The sequence below is a fragment of the Nomascus leucogenys genome, chromosome 10 (assembly GCF_006542625.1).
Source record: "Nomascus leucogenys isolate Asia chromosome 10, Asia_NLE_v1, whole genome shotgun sequence".
NCBI classification, from domain to species: Eukaryota; Metazoa; Chordata; class Mammalia; order Primates; family Hylobatidae; genus Nomascus; species Nomascus leucogenys.
Genome location: NC_044390.1, coordinates 96,966,928 through 96,987,975, shown reverse-complemented (window position 1 = coordinate 96,987,975; position 21,048 = coordinate 96,966,928). Strand labels below are relative to the sequence as shown.

At 42.7% G+C, this 21,048-nt stretch overlaps 1 protein-coding gene and 1 long non-coding RNA gene across 2 annotated transcripts in view; both read left to right on the top strand.

Moving 5' to 3' along the window:
• TMEM132D (transmembrane protein 132D) overlaps positions 1-21,048 on the top strand; it is an 824,162-nt gene that overhangs the window by 42,509 nt on the left and 760,605 nt on the right. The window lies entirely within an intron of this gene.
• Positions 3,685-6,388, top strand: LOC105740374. The gene is made up of 2 exons (XR_001116401.2): positions 3,685-4,068; positions 4,818-6,388. It is a non-coding gene; the product is annotated as an uncharacterized LOC105740374 (long non-coding RNA).

Sequence of the window (21,048 nt, the reverse complement as noted above, 5' to 3'; positions counted from 1 at the left end):
ACATGTAAAGCCAGCTAAACAGCAGACGGCAGCTTTATTATGGCTCAAATCAGCTTCCCAGAGAATTTGGAGGCTAGGGTTTTTCAAGGATAGTTTGGTGGGCAGTGGACTAGGGAGGGGATGCTGCTGATTGGTTGTGGATGCAATTGTAGGTATATGGCCCTTGTGTGCTTGGTGTGGCTACAGGAGCAGTTAAGTCAAGAGTCTTGGGTCTGGGTGGGGTCATCTGGTCATCAGAAATGCAAAAGCCTAAAATGACATCTCAAAAGGCCAATCTTAGGTTCTACAATAGTGATGTTATCTGTCAGAAATTGGGGAAGTTGCAAATCTTGTGACATCCAGAATAATGGCTGGTAATCCTGTTTTTTTTTTTTCTTTTTTTTTCTTTGAGACAGAGTCTCTCTCTGTTGTCCAGGCTGGAGTGCAGTGGTGTGATCTCGGCTCACTGCAACCTTCGCCTCCTGAGTTCAAGTGATTCTCCTGCCTCAGCCTCCCTAGTAGCTGGGATTACAGGAGTGCACCACCACGACCGGCTAATTTTTGTATTTTTAGTAGAGATAGGGTTTCGCCATGTTGGCCAGGCTGGTCTCACACTACTGTCCTCAGGTGATTCGCCCACCTTGGCCTCCCAAATTGTTGGGATTACAGGCGTGAGCCACCATGCCCAGCCTGGTAATCATTTAACTAAGCCTACATCTTAGCGGATTCAGGCTCCTCTCATTTTCCTAACCTGGTGGCCTTTCATTGGTTTTACCAAGGAGGTTTAATTTTGGGGAATGGCTATTATCATTCCAACTAATAAACTAAATTTCTCCCAAAGTTAGCTTGGTCCAAGCCCAGGAGTAACCAAGAGCAGTTTGAAGGTTAAAGGTAAGGTGGGGGTTGGTTAGATCACATCCTCTATGCCTCTTACAATTTTCTCAAAGTTATCAATTTCTAACTGTTAAAATATTTGCAAAAGTGGTTTCAACTCTTTCAACTCTATAAGGCAGAGCATTTTTCATTTCATTCCGGTGGAACAGTCACAGATTTCTCAAAGTATAATTCTATAAAAAAGATTTTCAGAAAGAGTTTCAAAAGGTTAAAAACATAACATACTGAAGGAGGTTCCAATAATTGCATTTGTTGATAAGCAAACTGATATGGTTTGGCTGTGTCCCCACCCAAATCTCATCTTGAATTGTAGTTCCCATAATCCCTACGTGTCGTGGGAGGGACCAGGTGTATATAATTGAATCATGGAGGCAGTTTCCCCAATCCTGTTCTCGTGATAGTGAGTAAGTTCTGATGAGATCAGATGATTTTATAAAGGGCTTCTCTCTTTGCTCAACTCTCATTCTTCTTTCTCCTGTTGCCCTGTGAAAAAGGACACGTTTGCTTCCCTTTCTTTCATGATTGTAAGTTTCCTGAGGCCTCCCCAGCCCTGCAGAACTGTGAGTCAATTAAACCTCTTTCCTTTATATAAATTACCCAGTCTCGGGTATGTTTTTATAGCAGCGTGAGAATGGACTAATACAGAAGCCAACAAGATGACATAGCTAGATAAAATTAGGTTATGAGAAGTTTTATATATATACACACATATGTATATATATTTCTGCATACATATACACAGGGAAAAAGAATGCTTCAAGAGATTGAAAAGTTTGATGCAGAACAGTTTAATGCCCTAGGACGATAAAACAATCCTCTTTGAGGCTTTCTTTTCTATAAGACAGAAATTATTCCTGTCTCTACTGGACAAAAGTCATTTGTAATGTATCAATCTACTCCAAGTTAACATCTAAATTGACAGAGTTTGGGCCCTGATCAATAGTAAATGGTATGTCAAATAAAGTTCTCTTTCCCTAGAGTCTCCCCTGATATTTCAGCGGACTTGTCGAATGTTCTAGCATGATTTTGAAAGGGCATGCAGTAATCGTTTTGCCTTATTTCCAAGTTTTGCATAGTTTTTCTTAGCAGGTTGCATTCTCAAATGTCCACAGAGGCAGAGTAGGGCTGTGTTAGTCCAGGGTGTGCGTGTCCTGTCTAGGGGCAGCTGCTTCTCAATGCCAAGGGCAGTGTGAGTCCCCTGTGACCAGGACCCCAGAATTTCCATGAGAAAGTAGAAATGCACATTTTTACGTGAAATGTTCTGTATGAGTCAGGGTTCTCCAGAGGGAAAGAACTAACAGGGGAGATGTATACGTGAAAGGGAGTTTGTTAGGGAGAATTGACTCTCATGATCCAAGGCAAAGTCCCATGATAGACTGTCTGAAAGCTGAGGAGCAAGGAAACCAGTAGTGGCTCAGTCTGATCACAAAACCTTAAAAGTAGGGAGGCTGACAGTGCAGCCACCAATCAGCCTGTGGCCAAAGGCCCCGGAGCCCCCAGCAAACCACTGGTGTAAGTCCAAGAATCCAAAGGCTGAAGAACCTGGAGTGTGGGGCAGGAAGCATCCAGCATGGGAGAAAGATGAAGGCCAGAAGATTCAGGAACCCGGCTTATCCCACCTTCTTTGCCTGCTTTTTTCTAGCCATGCTGGCAGCCGATTGGATGGTGCCTGCCCACACTGAGGGTGGGTCCGCCTCTCCCAATCCACTGACTCCGTTGTTAATCTTCTCTGGCAACACCCTCACAGACACACACCCAGAAATGATACTTTACCAGCTATGCAAAGTATTATAGGCACCCTTCAATCACGTTGACATCTAATATTAACCATCACATGTTCTAATTTTAAAATATTGGCAATTAATTCAGTGAAAAGAAAAGAGAACAGTGTCTTAATCATTTTGAGTGGAGTATGTTGGTGCAAAAGTAATTGCGGTTTTTGCTATTACGTTTAATGGCAAAGCTGCAATCACTTTTACACCAATCTAATAAAATTCCATAGACTGGCGGCTTATAAACAACAGGGGTCTATGTCTGTGGTTCTCAACCACAGTCTCGATCCTGGACTCCAGGATCAAGGCAGCTGCAGATTCAGTGTCTGCTGGGGACCTGGTTTCTGGTTCGGAGATGGCACCTTCTCACCGTGTTCTCACGTGGTGGAACGGATGAACACACTCCCGCAGGACTCTTTTCTAAGGGCGCCCATCCCATTCTCCCGGACTCTGTTATAAGGGCAGCCGTCCCATCCCCCGGACTCTGTTATAAGGGCAGCCATCCTATCCCCCGGACTCTATTATAAGGGCACCCATCCCATCCCCCGGACTCTGTTATAAGGGCACACATCCCCGTTCTCCCCGGACTCTGTTATAAGGGCAGCCATCCCATCCCCCCCCCCCCCCCCCCCCCCCCCCCCCCCCCCCCCCCCCCCCCCCCCCCCCCCCCCCCCCCCCCCCCCGGACTCTGTTATAAGGGCACCCATCCCTCCCCCGGACTCTGTTATAAGGGCACCCATCCCGTTCCCCCGGACTCTGTTATAAGGGCACCCATCCCGTTCCCCCGGACTCTGTTATAAGGGCACCCATCCCGTTCCCCCGGACTCTGTTATAAGGGCACCCATCCCGTTCCCCCCCCCCCCCCCCCCCCCCCCCCCGGACTCTGTTATAAGGGCACCCATCCCGTTCCCCCGAACTCTGTTCCCTGATTGTCTTGCACAGGGCTCGCCGTCCAATAGCATCACCTTGGTTAAGATCTCAGCATTAATTTGGGAGAGGGGCATAAACATCCAGTCGTTGCAAATACCATGTGGGCAAACAAAGTAGGTCCAAGGTTGCTGGATGGTGCCTTCTGAAAAGTCATCTGGCAGACCGGAGGCTGTTTCAGTAAGGCAGCGCACTCAGGAGTGAGGGAGTCTCCAGCCAGATGGCTCGGCTCAGATCCCAGCTCTGGTGCTTGCTAGCTGTGTGAAGATGAGCTGGGATTTTATCTAACTGTGTCTCATTTCCATATCTTTAAAATGGGTGCTAGCACAACACCTACCTCATCCACTTAGGAGGAGCTGATGAGTATCAACGATCTAGAGAGTTCCTGGCCCGCAGCTGGCACACAGTCCACGTTACTGTCAGACAGTGGGGAGAAAGAGTTTAGTCATTCTCCTGGTGGGCCGTTCTCACTGCAACGTTGCCTTTGTTCCACGAGGTCAGTTTTTTCTCACTCTTTCATGGGACTGTTTTTAGAAAACTCAGTCCATTTCAGTGCTCTTCCCGAAGGACTGTGGGGAATTGTGGGGAATGATTTTCTTGCCCCATTTGGCCATCAGGGCTTGGCATCCCACTCGTGAGCATTGACTGTGTGCCAAGTTCTGGGGCTGAATCCTGCTCCTCTGACTTCCTTGGCCTGTGACATTGGCCCCGTGTCACATTTCCTTTTCTGTACAATGAGGTGATGGTCAAGCCTGCCTCAGAGGTCAGGGTGAGGATTTCAAGAGTGAAATTTGGGGAGAGCTAAGGACAGTACCTGGGACACAGTAAATGTTCAGTGATAGCTGAACGTTTTGTGTCCCTAGGGACCGCTGTTTAAGCCTCAACCACCTCCCGCTTTATTCCTCGCGTTAAGCATTGTGCACTTAGAACAGCCAGTGACATAAGATGGGAAACGTGGGGTGAAAGTGACGAGGACTGCCATGGGCATTAGTAGTATCCCCGCCTCGAGTTACCAAAGAGGAAACAGAGGCCCATCCCCCCGACGTGGCTTTTCTTTGCGTTATTGCATTGCTTTTCCACCTGCCCGGGACTCTGATCCAGCACTCTGTTATCTGGAAACTTCTGTGTGTTTCTTGACTCGCAGTAGGTTCAGTCCTGTTGCATGTGGCGGGATGGAGTGGAGTTGCGTGATGAGTGTATTGCAGTAAACTTATGAGTCAAACCTAAGACTCCCCTCTCCCCTAGAACACATCCTCCACTCCCTGGAAGATGCAGCTCCTAAGGAAACTGAGTCCAATGACTGGCATTCAGAGGGGACCCACTAATAATGCCGACTACACAGGAGCTCTCTTCCATAACTCCTCAGAGAGCACATCGGCCCTACAAATGCAAATCCAGCACTCAGCCAGGACCTCCCATGTGCCAAGTGTCATGGGATTCATGCTTTCAAACCATCGGTTCCAGTTAAGACTCATATAATGAAACAGATGGGTTCACATGATTTTAGTTTATATGGGAAGAAGCTTTAAACTAAAGCAGAGGGAGGTAAACTTACAGGCAAGCAGGAAGGCTTGAAGGCTTGAGTCTTCTTGGAGGCTCTTGGCTGAGTGTAGGCTGACCTTGGGTGAGAGCCCTCGCACATTGCCCCATGACACTGTCCTTCCCGTGGGTTCAAACAGCCTCTTGTTTCTGGTCAATATCCTCTGCGCTTCTCTTTGGGGATTTAGGACACTGCAACATTCTCCTCATTGTCCAAGGAAACCATTCTCCTCATCTAGAAACATCATCGATTTCTGAAGTTAAATTGAGACCAGAGTGGATTCTGCACATGGGTCTCTCCCCTTTCCCTCTGTGACTGTGGACTCTGGGAGGGTTGGAGGGAGGTGGTGCCAATGGCAAAGACATGCTCTGATGGGGTGGCTTTTCCACAGGCCTTTCTTAAGCTATGACTGGGTCTCAGATCTTTCTTCAGACCTGAGGGATGTTTAGGGTGGACGATGTTTGCAACCATCAGTCTTCCATCATGTTACACTGGAGTTTCATTGCAGTGACGTGAATTAAAGAGTAATATTTTAGATTTGATATTTTATTGCTGCATAATTTATTATAATTTTTAGTGGTCAATCTCAGCATCCTGATTCAGCTTCAGAAAAGTTTGGAGAGTCTCCCAAAGAATGAGGAATGATTAGCCTATCACAGAATCTTCTTTTGGAGGCACAGTGAAAAGTGCATAAAATTCAAATGACAGTTTATGACTTATTATAAAGCATTCCCTTGTATAAGCATGATGCAGGGTCGTGAATGAAACTTTGTCCTCACCCCTCGATGTTCTGCTTCCAAGATACCACTCCTTCCCCATCTCCAGAGATCACCCTGATCTGACTGCCATGGGAATCTCTGCTCCCTAAATACACGATAGGCTTGAGACCCACCCATTTTTAGAGTCTTACAAAGAATTGGTTGTGCATTTTTTTTTTTTTTTTTTTTTTTAGACAGGGTCTTGCTCTGTTACCCAGGCTGGAGTGCAGTGGTGCGATCTCAGCTCACTTCAGCGTCAACCTACCGGGCTCAAGCAATCCTCTCACTTCAACTTTGTGAGCAGCTGTGACTGCAGGCATGGATCACCAAGCCCAGCTAATTTTTGTATTTTTTGTAGAGACAGGGTTTCGCCATGTTGCCCAGGCTGGTCTCAAACTCCTGGGCTCAAGTGATCTGCCCGCCTTGGCCTCCCAAAGTGCTGGGATTATAGGAGTGAGCCACTGCGCCTAGCCTTGGTTGTGTATTTCTATGGATAAAAATATATACACTCAGCAAATCAAATAAAACTTGTATACTCTTCTGCATCCTCTCCTCCCCTCCCCAGACCCTAGAAGTAACAGCTATTAGGAATTTGGTGCAGTGTTTTTCAGGCTTTACACATTTGCTCAAGGCTTTTGTGTGAGGTTGTGCAGGTTGTGGGTGGCACGACTTCAGTTGATGACTTCCACCTAAACCAGGGGCTGCAAGCTGCAGCTGGAGGGTCAAGCCCAGCCTGCCACCTGTTCTTGTATGTTCTGTGAGTTTAAAAGTCTTCACATTTTTTAAATGGTTAAACATTCAAAATAAGGTTTTACAATGTGAAAATTGCACAAAATTCCAATTATGGTGGCCAAACACAAAGTTTTATTAAAATATAGCCATACTCATACATTGGTGGCAGAATTGAGTAGTTGTGGCAAAGACCCTGTGGCTCACAAAGCCTAAAATATTGACTCTCTGGCCCTTTATGGAAAGTTTGCTGGCCCCTGACTTCTTTGGAGTTTGGCAGTGCACAGTATGCACCGCTGTAGGGAAGCAGTGCTGTGAACATGGGTACACACATCACTTAAAAATAAAACAGTGTTAATGTGCTGTAATTCATTTTATTACTGCTAACACTATGGTTGCCTTGAATTTTTCACTATTGCAAATCATGCTGCAGTAAACATTCTTGTACTTTTGTACAGCCCTTTGCATGTCACTAAAGTTCCAATTATCTCCAACCGAGAGCAGTGTTAATGCTGGCGTGTGTACAATTTAATCAACAATGTGGCAACTTGTGGTAAATGAACAATTTTTCAATTTAATATTTATTGTAGTAGCCTGCGAGAAGGAAATCTGTTCTGACTGGTTTAAAAGAGTCTCTATAATGAGCCAGGAGATTTTGAAATTCTGAATGTGAAAAGCAAGTCAACTAATTTCCAAATAATTGGGAAACTATTCAGCATAAAGAAAATGTAGCTTTTCATGTGCTCGGATTAGCTGTATATGCAAATTTGATGCTGATTAACTTTCTAGAAGTCAGTTTTCCCTACGGATAGGAACATCTACCTGGCTACATCTGTGCTAGATATTTGGAGAGAAGCATGCAGAATGAAAGCTGTATTTTCCGAGCTAATATTTGCATGAATATTGAGATGTCATTCCCTTTTTGAAGTAAATATTGACCTCAGTTTCACCTTTATTTCTGTGCTCTGATCAACACACACCAATAACTGCTGGTGACTGGGTGTTCATCCTGGTGGAATCTGCTGGAACCAATAAAAAATGCCTGGCTGCTGTTATTTTTGGTGAGCTTTTTCTTTCAAAAGAATCTAATTTCTAAGGAAAGTATTTATTTTGTATCCTCGCATGGAAAAGTCCCCAGTGTGTGTGGCATTGCATAAATATGAATAAATCATCGTTGGTAACAATTAAAAGCATTTGTGCTAAACGTGTAGCCTCAGCTTGTCCTTTCACTGGAAGATGCTGATGGATTTGCAGAAAGGTTCCTGATTGAATGATGCCAATTACTGATCTTTATTCAACTCCAGGAAGTATTGTAGAAAACATCCTGATTCCCATAGAAGACATATGTATAAAATATCCTGTCCATACCTAGACCCCTGCAAGCAAACAAACCAAAGCAAGATAATGTTAACAACTACAGGAACCAACCCTCACCCACCCTGAGGCCCTTGAAGTGTGCATTGTGTACTTACAGGAATCTTGATGTCACCTTTGCTGACATTTTTGCCCCAGCCCCACCCACATTCCCTTAACATGTTTCATCTTTGCATGGCCAAGTTTCCCGTGAGCTTGGAACTAAGTGCCTGGTGCACATCCTCCATGGGGGCAGGCCTGGCCCCAGTAAAAGACACATTTATTAAAGGGCTCCGGCTTGAATTACGACTTGGGGGCCCTGTGGAGTATCCTCCACCCAGAACTGGAAAGAACTCCCCTAGCTCCTTCCTCCTGTCTGTGAGTCACGTGTTCCTCGTCCTTCCAGATTGGAGCTTTGCAAAAATCAGTGTGAGCACAGGAGACCTAGAGGAGAGAGAGAGATCCACCACTTCTTTCGGACTTGGGCGTTTTGCTTCCTCAGCTCTCACAGAAAATACCTTCAGGAAGAAACTAAGTCTAGGATCATAGTTTTCAAATCTACAGATATATGGGAATTCCACATTTCAGTGGAGGCTTTTACCAAATGGAAGACTATTGCTATATGCGTGAGCATTTTTCTCTTGCTGTTAAGAACTTATGCAAATATCCCCATCCATTTGACAAGACAGGCAGGGTGAGGTGGTGTGGAATAGTGGGAAGCCCCTGGGTATATTCAGGGGTCATGCAGCACCAAGATAAAATGTCGGCTCTGGTATTTATTATTGTTTAATCTGAACATTTTCTGATTCAACTCCCTTATCTGTGTAATTGTGTATACTGATATCATAATTTATAGGACTGTTGCAAGATTCAGAGGAGAGAATGTGTATGCAATGGCTACTGCATTGCCTGGCAGGGAACTGGCCTCATTAAAGCTCAGTTCCTTCCCTGCAGTTTCTCTCCCCTGCTTTCCTCACCAGCAACAGTCACGGAGACCAGTTAGCTTTTGTAAATGATAAAGCCAAAACCTTTCTTTGGTGGGAGTGTCAATGGTATTGTAATTTAATAATTATGTGGTATAAATAGTCATAATCTATAGCTGTGTTCACATAACTCTAGTAGATTCAAATTCAATTATTATATATAAAGGAATTCGATTTTTGTGAAGTCAGAGCAATCTGCATCTCAAGGCTTTTATTTTCAGTTTTGGATTGATGACTCAAACTAAGGGGGGAGATTTGCTTTTTCCCCTAGAAAAACAAGTATGGTTTATGCTTGTATTTTTTTTTTGGTATTTAGGCATATATTTTAGAAAACCTCACTTATATTCTTTAAAATGTTTTAAAAAGCAGCATATTTATATAGAGAGATGTCAAAATGGGATGGATACACTTGGGTTTGGGAAATGACAATTGATTAAACATGAGTAGACCACTATTGAAGCTCTGAGATGTCCCTTTGTGAAAGTGGAGACTGGAAAACCAGAGATGCTTGCGGTCTAACTGCTTACATTATAAACTCCTGTCCGTGACCACAGTGAACATGTTTTTCTCTGGAACATTTCTCCTTAATTACTAAGCCCCTGTTCCAGTCTTGGGAGTGAATGAATATTCCAGCCTTAAAATGATAATTTGCAATTATACGAGAGGCAGGAAGGGAAATAAACTTGGCTGGGATAAGGCAAGAGGATGTGAACAGGAGCAGTGGGATGAAGTTGAGGGAAGCAAAGAGGAAGATGAGTAGGACAGATAGTGGTGATAGAAGAATTCACTTCTTCACGTGGATGTCCTCCCACTTCAAGGATGTGTTGACTTACATGTGCTGATGGGACCTGAACATCTCATTGATTTCAACTCCAGATACTCTAAGAATCAATCTTTGGGGGAAATTAAAATGATCCCTCCAAATTATTTTGAATTTTCATGAAATTGAGAAACAGGAGAAATTAAAGTAACTCATCAAAAAGACAAACCCGGTGAAAAGACCAAAATGCCCACATTTTCCTAAACAGAAAATATCTAATTTGCAAATGACTGCCCTACACCTTTACCCAGTATAGGATAGTCCTTGCTAAGAGTCATGTAGACTATTTTACCTTCTTGATATAATTTTCTACTTTTTCCCCATTGGAAAACGTGTCTTTTTGATGTTAGATTTTTTAAGTGCTAGGACAAACTTACTCAAACAAGACATTTTTATCTGAAGACTAAGCTGAAGCGTTCCTGTACCGGGAGACAGTTCTTGTTATCTCGAAGAACAAAAATTGTCACTTCTGTGTCCCAATTCCTTCATGCTTCATTTCAGGACAGATCCTTTAGGGACCATATGCACTTGAAATCTTTACAGAATCACTGTGATGATTTCTAAAGGAACCATTAGGAAACGATTTTTGAGTGTTTTATTGGCAAAAACTTGCAATTACTGTTGGACCAACCTAATAGATGTCAGATACAAAGGACGCACCCTTGGTTCAGAGAGGAAATCTTGCTGGAAGAAATCGCAATGCTCAGCATCCAGAGGGGAGTCAACTCTCACTTACTGGAGTTCATTGAACAGATCAATCAACACATTATGCAAAGTCATTGCTAAACCACAACTTACATAGAGTGCTTTTAATTTGAGCAGACACACCCCCATTTCAGGTTCTTGGAGCCGATGAGCTCAGCTGTGTCGTTCTGCTTGGAGTCCCTAACACTATTGCGGGCAGGTGGTGGCTGTGGCTGGGGTCCTCTGAAGGCTGCCCCATGCATGTCTGGTAGCTTCTCCCGTGGCGACCTTGGGATTCCACACTGCGTGATAGTTTTAGGGTTGTCACACTTCTTGCACGACATCTTTTTTTTCCAGGGCAAGTATTCCAAAAGACAGGAAGTGGAAGCTGCCAGTCTCTAAGGCTTGAGCAAGGAGACTAGCAGAATGTCACCTCAGTCCCGTTCTGCAGGGAGGTCAAAGCAGTCATAGAGCAAGGACGTAGACCTCAGCCCTGGATTAGAGGAGTGTCAGGTATCTGTACTCCACTACAGAAGAGAAATGCAGTCAGTGTTCCTAATATTCGGAAACGCCTTCTGAGCTGATGCCTCTGCTGATTTTAAGCCACGGCCGAGGGTGAACAGAGCTGACCAGAGCTGTTGGAAACCCCTCAGACCTGGGAAGACTAAAATTGAAGTTCAAGGCTACCACAGCAGCCAAGACTGAGGGTAAAAACCTGGAGAAGAGGAAAAAGCCTCGGAGTGATTCCAGCGTTTTGCACCACTGTTTCTCTTGAAGCATTTCCAATTAATCACAGCAGACAAAAGGCTGGGAATTGAACAGAAAGTGCCAGCTAAGAGGCTGAGGAGGTAAGCAAGAGCTCATAATAACGTTGACCTAGAGAGACAAAAATGAAGTTCAGGACCTGCCCAGGAGGATGGGCCGGTCAACATCCAGGCTCTTGGTTGCAGTTCCCAAACAGCCAGAAGCCAGGAACACCAGTGAACTAGAAATAGATTAATCCTCACTGAAACTCAACATCTAGTTTGAAATAGTTCAAGCACAGGCTGGATTAAGAATCTCTCCTCTTATTCTGATTGCCTGCTTGCAACAAAATAAATTCTCTCTGGGGTAAATTAACATAATCTACAGTATTTATAATTTTTTGTAATACATTGTGTGGCGTCCAGTGGAAAAGTTTCCCAGGCATACCAGAAACTAAGGCCAAGGGAGAGGGGGCAGAAATCGACTCATGGATGATCCAGATACTGGAATTTTCATAGTGGATTTAAAAATAACTATAATAAACCAATAAAAGGAAACATGACAAGATTAGCAGGAAATTAAAATATATACAAAGAATCAAATAGAAATTCTAGAACTGAATAATAGAATAACCAAAATTAAAAATATAATATTTTGGCTTAAGAGAATATTAGAATGAGTAAACTGGAATACAGGTCAGGAGAAAATATTCTGAAGAGCAAATATGAAAGAGAGAAACAGAGAATTTTCCAAAGCTAGTGAGAAACATCAAGCCACAGATTCAAGAAGTGATATGATGTCCAACCATAAAGGAGATCACACCTGGGTATATCATAATGGATTTGCTAAAAAGAGGAAAATGACCATTAACTTATAAGAAGCAACAATAAGATTAAAGTTGACTTTTCAACAGAAATAATGACATTCAGAAGACAATGGAGTGATGTGTTTAAGATGAAGAGAACCCAAGGACCTGCAATTCTATATATAGAAAATATATTCTTCAAAAATGAAGACTAAATAATAGTATTTTTGAAAAACCAATCAGAAAGACTGATTTAGCCTTCAGTGAAAGAGATGCTAAAGGCATTTTCAAATAGAAGGAAAACCAGCTCTAAGAAAGCATGCAAATGCAGGAATGAATGAAAGGCTGTGATAAGTGCATGGGTAATTAAATGAAAATTGATCACACAGAGTAATAATTAGATAAACTTAGGTCAGTTTGAGGTAGGAGGTGAGACTTGACTCCAGAAGTGGGGCTTGGGCTCTGGACCAGATTGAAGACTACCTGAAACAGGGACAAGGCAAAAGCACCTCCCCATAAGAAACGCTCACCAGTCCATGTCAGTTTATCATTGCCATGGTAACACCAGAAGTTGCCTCCCCTTTCCATGGCAACGACCCAATGACCTAGAAGTTACTACTCTATTTCTAGAAATTTCTGCATAACTTGCCCCTTCGTTTGCCTGTAATTAAAAGTGGGTATCAATACGACTGCAGAGCTGCCTCTGAGTTGCTGCTCTGGGCGCACGGCCTGTGGAGCAGCCCTGCTCTGCCAGGAGCAGGACCTCTGCTGCTGCTGTTCTCTGCTGCTGCTCTTCACTGCTGCTTCAGTAAAAGCTACCACCGGCTCACCCTTGAATTCTTTCCTGGGCAATGCCAAGAACCCTCCTGGGTTAAGCCCCAATTTTGGGGCTCACCTGCCCTGCGTCAATTTGATTTGAGTTTTACTAGATACTGTTTATAATACAGTGATTTTGCTACGAGAATCACTTTAATTTGGGTTAAATCTAATATGAACTTGTAATGAAATTTTGAGACAGATCTTACCAGTGGGGCAGCTGAGGGGCTTTTATAGGATAATATTTAAACACAGTCAGTATCTCTAGAATTTCCATGTAGTAAGAGAAAGAGCAAGTATAGTATTGCAAGCGTGACCCTTCCCGTCTCAGATGTGTTTCATTCCCCAAAAAGTTTGTGAATGGTTTTGTTGTTATTTATTTCTGACTGTTGTAAAACATGTTGCTCTTGATACCTCTAAAGCAGCGGCACAAAGAAAGACATTCAGGTTTTCTCTGCCTTTAGAAGTTCCTCTTAGGCTATAACATTTCTCAGGAACATAAATCTGCATTAAACATTCTTATAGGGAAGTGTTGTTTTGATTATTAGTTATCCCTGGGATATTAGCCACAAAACAGATTTACTTGGTATGTGTATTTTAAATATATGCATCCATACATATTAATTTCATGTTTATTTCCCTTGAGTACATATATTTTTCTACTAGATATTGAAATAAAACGAATAAGGAAAGTACCTGATCTCACCAGTTCTCTGTAGACCAAAAGGTAAACTTCTCGTTTTGAAAACACAGGGAAAGGTAGCACTTCAATTATTTTACCAGCTAGCTCCATGGGAGTTTGTTTGATCTCATTGCACTTGCATCAGAGGTAAAGGAAGTGGAAATGTCAGCTGATTATGGAGCGTAATCATCACCAGATGTTTTGAAATCCCTCCTGTCTCGTGAATAGATGACTCTATCCTTCCTTCAAATGGATGGTGCTTAGTGTGACCTCCACCACTCCAAGCCAAAATGGAAAGTGGATTTTATGACTCAAAATCCTATTGTTATTAATTCATTAGGGACTGTGATTCAGCCCCTTGACAATGCAAAAGATGAGTTCTGGGACCATGGAAGGGAGAGGTTATGATTCCGTTGGAACTGAAAGCACTGATTTCACTACTGTGGCCTTAAGACACCTGCTTATACTGAAGAAATTTCTCCAAGAGCAGCGTTGTTCTTCTCATTATTTAGGGGTGCAGAAGGGCTCACAGGCTTTGCTCAGAAAGTCCTGCACCGCGAGGTTTTCTTTTAAACCTGATGAGCTTTGTCTGTTCAGATGAACATCAGTGAAATTGCTGGACTCTTTAATAGTGATGAATAATCTCCCTAAACATTGGGATTACATTTGTCTTGGCAAGATACACTACAAGAGATATGGGGGATCGGGAGAGTAGACGGGGTAGGCATGAGACCTCATCTCACACACACCATCCAGGTCAAATGCCCACCTGGCAGAGTGACTTGCAGGCTCACCTCTTCTTCAGATTATATGCTTCTCATGTAAGCTCTCTCTCCTTCCCCCTTCCCTCAATTTTTTCAAGCATGTAAAGATGAATTGGCAGAAGTTACTGTATGTCATTAAAAATAAGATGTCATTCATAAGATTTATCCCCTCTTCAGATGTGTTGAAATATGCAGGCTAGCACTGACCCAATGCAAGAATGCCCGTTCCATGGCACTTCATAAATTCTTTTTATTTGTTGGTTTCCGAGACAGTCTCACTCTGCCACCCAGGCTGGAGTGCAGTGGCATGATCATGGCTCACTGCAGCCTCGACCTCCTGGGCTCAAGTGATCTTCCTGCCTCAGCCTCCCATGTAGCTGTAACTACAGGCACACACCACCACACCCAACTAATTAAAAAAAATTTTTTTTTAATTTTTGTAGAGACAGGGTCTTACTATATTGCCCAGGCTGGCCCTGAACTCCTGGGCTCAAGCAATCCTCCCACCTCGGCCTCTCAAGGGGCTGGAATTATAAGCATGAGCCATCATGCCTGGCCACTGGATAAGTTCTGATAGGTTCAGGGAGAGGTCAGTTAGATGGTAGTGAGAGTACCTTTCAATATCTATTTTGTTAGTGGGTCCGTAGTAGTTTTTTGTGTAGCTGGTTTTTTTTTTTTTGTTACAAATGTGATGTATTTGTATTATAGACTCTAATACTGTGAAGTTCCCTTCCTGCCCATGTCTCTGTTTCCGCTACTACAAGGTCAGCACCTCTTGAGATTTTTTGCTTATTTTTGTTTCTGCGAGTTATTTTGATCCTTTTCGTTTTTGATTGCATAAATAATCTGTCAATATCATTTAGCATGTAGTGGTTTTCAATAAATCATTTTTGCGTTCTACATTCCATGTGTTTGATTTATGTCTTGTGATTCGGTGCAATTATGATCACTGACGGGGTGAAATCATGTCATAAATTTGACATGTTCTATATGAGTAAGAATATAGTAAATATTTGACACGTATTTATAAACTCTAATATTTTAGATAGATTTATTTAAAATACATTTATCTTCTAATTGAGGCTTTCTGAAAATTCTTAATCTATTATTTGGTCTTATTCTTTTTTTATTAAAATAGTTTTTTATTTTGGAAAGCAGTGTTATGTGGATTAGACACACTGGAGATTCTCCTTCAAAAAGTGGGTTCTATGGGCAAGTATATTGAAAAAATACTGTTAGAGTTAAACAACATCTTAGAGGCAGCACTATTTACATAACATACTATATTCATAACATTGTCAGAGATTTTCAAACTTAACTCATTTGTGTTTTACATTTTTTGCCATATCTGGAACCAACAGTACTATTATCTGCTGAATGTTCTTTTTGTAATGAGACACTTTTTCAATAATAAAATATTTTGTCATAAAATTTTACATAACTAATATAAGTGGAAAGCCAGGATTATTTATGAAAAATAGAGGCTAAAAATTGAACACAACAAAAGCAAACAGGATGACTCGTCTCTTAGTAGATACCATGTCCAGCTCTGTCTCCACTAAAAGGGGAGATCGGCAATGCTAGGGGAAATTAAAGATGCACCAGGAGGAAGCAGAAATTTCTCCCTCGCCTGAAATCTCAGCTCTTTGGGAGGTCAAGGCTGGAGGATCGCTTGAGCCCAGGAGTTCTAGACCCGCCTGGGCAACATGGTGAGACCCTGTCTTTGCAGAAAATTAAAGAATCACCTGGGCATGGTGTCATGTGCCTGTAGTCCCAGCTCCTCAGGAGTCTGAGGCGGGAGGACTGCTTGAGCCCAGGAGGCTGAGGCTGCCGTGAGATAAGATCACACCACTGCACTCCAGCCTGGGAAACAGAGCAGGGATCTATCTCAAAACAAAAAATAAAACCAAAAAAAAAAAAAAGAAATATTTCTGCCTCAATGGCATCAGTAGGATTGGCAAGACATCGGAAAGAGAATAATTTCTTCACAGAACGACCCAGTCCTATTGAATGCCAGCTTTTAAACCACCTAAAATCTCTGTGTCTATCCCCAGGGGTCTCCATCACTTTGGGAAAATGAGATGCTGCAATTGTGGAGTCAGACATCCAGGTTAAAACACATGAGTGCTGGCGGGGCGCGGTGGCTCACCCCTGTAATCCCAGCACTTTGGGAGGCCGAGGCGGGTGGATCACAAGGTCAGGAGATCGAGACCATCCTGGCTAACAAGGTGAAACTCCAAAAATACAAAAAAAAAAAAAAAAAAAATTAGCCGGGCGTGGTGGCGGGCGCCTATAGTCCCAGCTACTCGGGAGGCTGAGGCAGGAGAATGGCGTGAACCCGGGAGGCGGAGCTTGTAGTGGGCCGAGATCGCGCCACTGCACTCCAGCCTGGGAGACACAGCGAGACTCCGTCTCAAAAAAAAAAAAAAAAAACCACAAGTGTTTAGAGCACAGGCTGGCTCTTAGGAGGCGCTCAGCGAATATCAGCCATTACTATTATTACTTAATTTTCTTATATATTAACTTTATTTTTATTAAAAGGACTAGAACCCGTTTATTCAGTAGACTATTCCTGAGTTGATTGCTTTGGTATTTTGGGGAAAAGAGAGGACATTCTCATTTAAATACAATTAATATTTTAGCAGTGACGCATTCACCTTCACAACTTCATCGTTGAGTTCTCCATCTGTGCCTCTCGCTTTGCAAAACATCACTTTGCCTATTAAAAAAAGAGAACTTAGGGCAAAAGTTTAAGAAAGTTTAAATGAACATCCCAAATAATATTAACATTTCAGTGTACCTCATTACTATTACAGAGGGAAGAAGGAAATACAGAAGCTAAAATTAACACACTCTTGGCAGAAGTTCATGGCTTTGAGGAAAAGTTTTTTTCTGAGCAGCCCTGGGACCAAGGGTTGATTAAACTGGGATTTCATCATGTCTCAGCCCTGAATGAATGAAATAAAAAGTCATTCAATCTAATTAGACAATCTTACGAGGGCTTGGAAGCAACCACCTATGGCAATTTCTTTTTTTTTTTCCTTTTTTAATCTTAGAAATAGATTTTTTTCAGAATTATGTGAATCTTTTCTTTCTTCCTTTTGAGATTAGATACTCTCCAAGGCGGGAAGGGATAGTACAGAGCACGTTGAACACTTTTGGTAACTACATAGTTGAGACTTTAAAAAAGTAGAATTATGTATATGCACAGGTGTGTGCATACGTCAAATATAGTATTTAATATGTAATGTGTCAACTCTGCGTGTTTATGCATCCGCAGTGCCCAAATTTGATTCTTTTTACATTTTATTGTGATAAAGTTGAATACACTTAATCTATACTCTGCCAGAGATTCCCCCAGTTCTGTAACCAAACAGCACGCTCAGCTAATGATTGTTCTTAAGTTTAGTCATCAGTGACAATAACAATTCTAGGTGATAATTATTAAGCATTCCATGCTTTCCTTATTAAGCTTTTAATGCTATATTTATTAAGCATTAAGCAACCATTGCATTCGAGTATTGTCTTATTTAATTGTTACAAATCCCATGAGGCGGGGGCCCTTGTTCGATGTTTGAGGATGAGGAACTGAGGTGCTGGTGACTTCAGAAGCTCGCTGGCGTTGCCCAGGCTGCCAGGGTCGGGCTGGAACACAGTCTGGAGTTGGCCTGTGAAGCGGGCGGCCGCACTGGGAGCCGCCTTGCTGGAGGAAGGCCTGAGGGCAGGCTGCGCAGCCCCCGCGCTGGGCTTTTTACTTTCTGTGTGTGCATTCTCGGAGATGTAAAAAATAGATACATAAATATTTTTTAAAATTATAGAAAATTAAAACTAAAACATTTTATTTTTCTCTAATTATAATTTGTTTCATAGATTGAAGTTGGAGAATTTTTGTATTTTAATTTCCAGGAAACCATTTACTGAGAGCTTACAATGAAGGGGCCGCTGGACGTGTGCTCAAATGAAGGAATTTAACCCTGGGTGCCAGGGACTTTGCATAGGCACTTTTGTGAATCCTCAGACAGGCTGGGAGGGGCATCCTCGGGGCCATAGTGGGGTAGGGGCCTGAAGCTCTGTTGGGGGTCAGTGCCCAAGGTCACTGGAGAGCCCGGCAAGTGTGGCTCCGTGCCTCAGCCGACACCTTTCACCACACCAGGTGTGTTCTGCAGAGGAAGAAGAGCCTCTGGGAGTGATGGTCTCTCACCAAGGGTGTGTACAAGGAAAATAGAGCTTTGATTTATATGTACTTTACATTTTATCCTAAACACTTAAAAAATGGAGGTTATATTTTGTAATGCACATAATATATTCGTACGCTCATGGGTGTAATAATACACATATTTAGGGGGTGTATTAAAATAGTTTTACTGATCAGGGGTGCATTTGAGTTTAGCAATGAGGCGTGTAGATGCCAGGGAGTGACACACTGCATGAACCCTGTGGGAATCAGACACTCACGGACGTTCTGTGTGGGAGCTGGGTTTGATCAGTGCGCGCCTCACCTCCCAGTCGCCGCAGGCTTGGCTCTGCAGCGAGTGATGGCCTCAGACACAACTGCACAGCACCCACCTGGTTCCTTTGGGTCTGGATCGCCTCTGTTGAAGCTCCTATTCTCTTTCCCTTCAGGTCTTCCAAGTGACCTGCTATGGATTGGTTCAGTGTTTGTAGTGTTTTCAATAGTGTGCTGTGATAGCTCTCCTTATATTCACATATGTTTCTTAAAATATGCTCAGTCTTTTTTTAAGGCATATTCCCAGAAGGGGAATTCCTGGGGCCAAAACTACCTATGTACTTTAAGAGTTTGGAGTTTAAGCCTGGGCACAGTGGCTCATGTCTATAATCCCAGCACTTTGGGAGGCTGAGGCAGGCGGATCACCTGAGCTCAGGAGTTCAAGACTAGCCTGCCCAACATGGTGAAACCCTGTTTCTACTAAAAATACAAAAATTAGGGCCGGGTGCAGTGGCTCACACCTGTAATCCCAGCACTTTGGGAGGCCGAGGCAGAAGGATCACAAGGTCAGGAGTTTGAGATCAGCTTGGCCAACACAGTGAAACCCCGTTTTTACTAAAAATACAAAATAGCCAGGCATGGTGGCACACACCTGTAATCCTAGCTGCTTGGGAGGCTGAGGCAGAAGAATTGCTTGAAACTGGGAGGCGAAGGTTGCAGGGGCTGAGATCGCATCACTGCACTCTAGCCCAGGTGACAGTGCGAGATTCCATCTCAAAAAAAAAGAAAAAAAAAATTAGCCAGGCATGGTGGTGGATGCCTGTAATCCCAGCTACTTGGGAAGCTGAGGGAGGGGAATCGCTTGAAACTGGTGGTGGAGGTTGCAGTGAGCTGAGATTGCACCACTGCACTCCAGTCTGGGCAACAGAGGGAGACTTCGTCTCAAAAAAGAAAAAAAAGAGTTTTAAGTTTAAAAGTTCCTATTCTTAACTGACTTCCAAAAAATGACAGCAGTTTATACTGCTAAATGGAATATAGCAGTGTGTGGAATATCAGTTACGTTGTTCCCTTGCCAACAGTAAGTTTTATAATTAAGGGGAAGAAAAGAATATCTTATTAGTCTTTTAATTTGCTTGTCTTTGATTACTACTAGGTTAAATAGTGTTCTTGTTTGCCGCTGGCGTTTTTTCTTTGGAGAATCACTCTTTCCTATTCATATCCTATGAATACTATTTTTCAATGTTAGGGTATTTCTCTTTTTGATTACTTTCTAAGAGCTCTTTCTATATTTAAAATAACACTTGATCGTATATGGCACAAATAGTTTTTACCCAGTTTAACCCACAGTTACAGAGCCACATCTGTGTTAAGCCTGTCTTTTCTTACTCCTCTTTCTTTGGATTCAGTGGAAGGGGGTTGGGCAATCTAAAATTTAGGTAACTAAGGAATCAGATCTAGGGAAAAGTGCAATGCCTGAACTGGCCGTTCTGACAGACAAAGTTTTATAAAGTTTTGTCTTTCGCTTTCCAGATAAGGAACCGTTGTACTCTCTGAAATTGCATCTAGACCATAAATGCAGTCTTTCAGAGTTTTAGGAGAAGAGTTGGAAAGACGCTGTCTATTCTAGAGCATACCTTGGGCAGTCCTTTTTCCTTGGTCATACCTGGGTTGATGAGTGATTTAGGAGAGACAGTGTGGACATTCTGAGTTAATAGCAGCTCACCCATGGCTTTTAATGCTGATTTATGGTCATCCTTTAAAATGACCAGGAATCCAGTGTAGCAGTTTCTGCAATGGAGAGAGCAACTGCTCCTGAAAAGCACATTGAATGATCAAATTTTACTGGTGCGTGAAAACGTCAGAGGTGAATATCGTTGTTTGGTGGACCAGCTATTTAAGCTCAGGTCTGGGCAATTGCTTTATTCTTGTCTGAAGAGAGAAAGGAGAAAATAGATGTTTTGGATTACATTTTGTGTGTAATTATATATGACAGATGTATTAAATTAGCTGTTCCAGGGTTTTTGGAAATCTGCCTCCAAACTATAAATTTTATTTGACTTTTTCATTTGCAGGTGGCACGAAACCATTTCATGTATATTTCATGGGCTCTGGAGAGGCAGAAAGTCCAGGAACTATTGTGATGCTGTAGCTCATTCATTCTGAGAGAGACATGGGTGTGTGGTTGGGAAGTAAATCATCTGCGTTTATGTTTTGGGTTAAAAATATTAACAGCAGATCAAAGACATTGAAAGCAAGCTTTTCATTTGGTGGGGGGAAAATCACTATTAGAAAGGTCTGAGCAAGTTTAGAGTGGGAATAAATTACTTCTCCTTGGTTTTCACCTTTTAAAG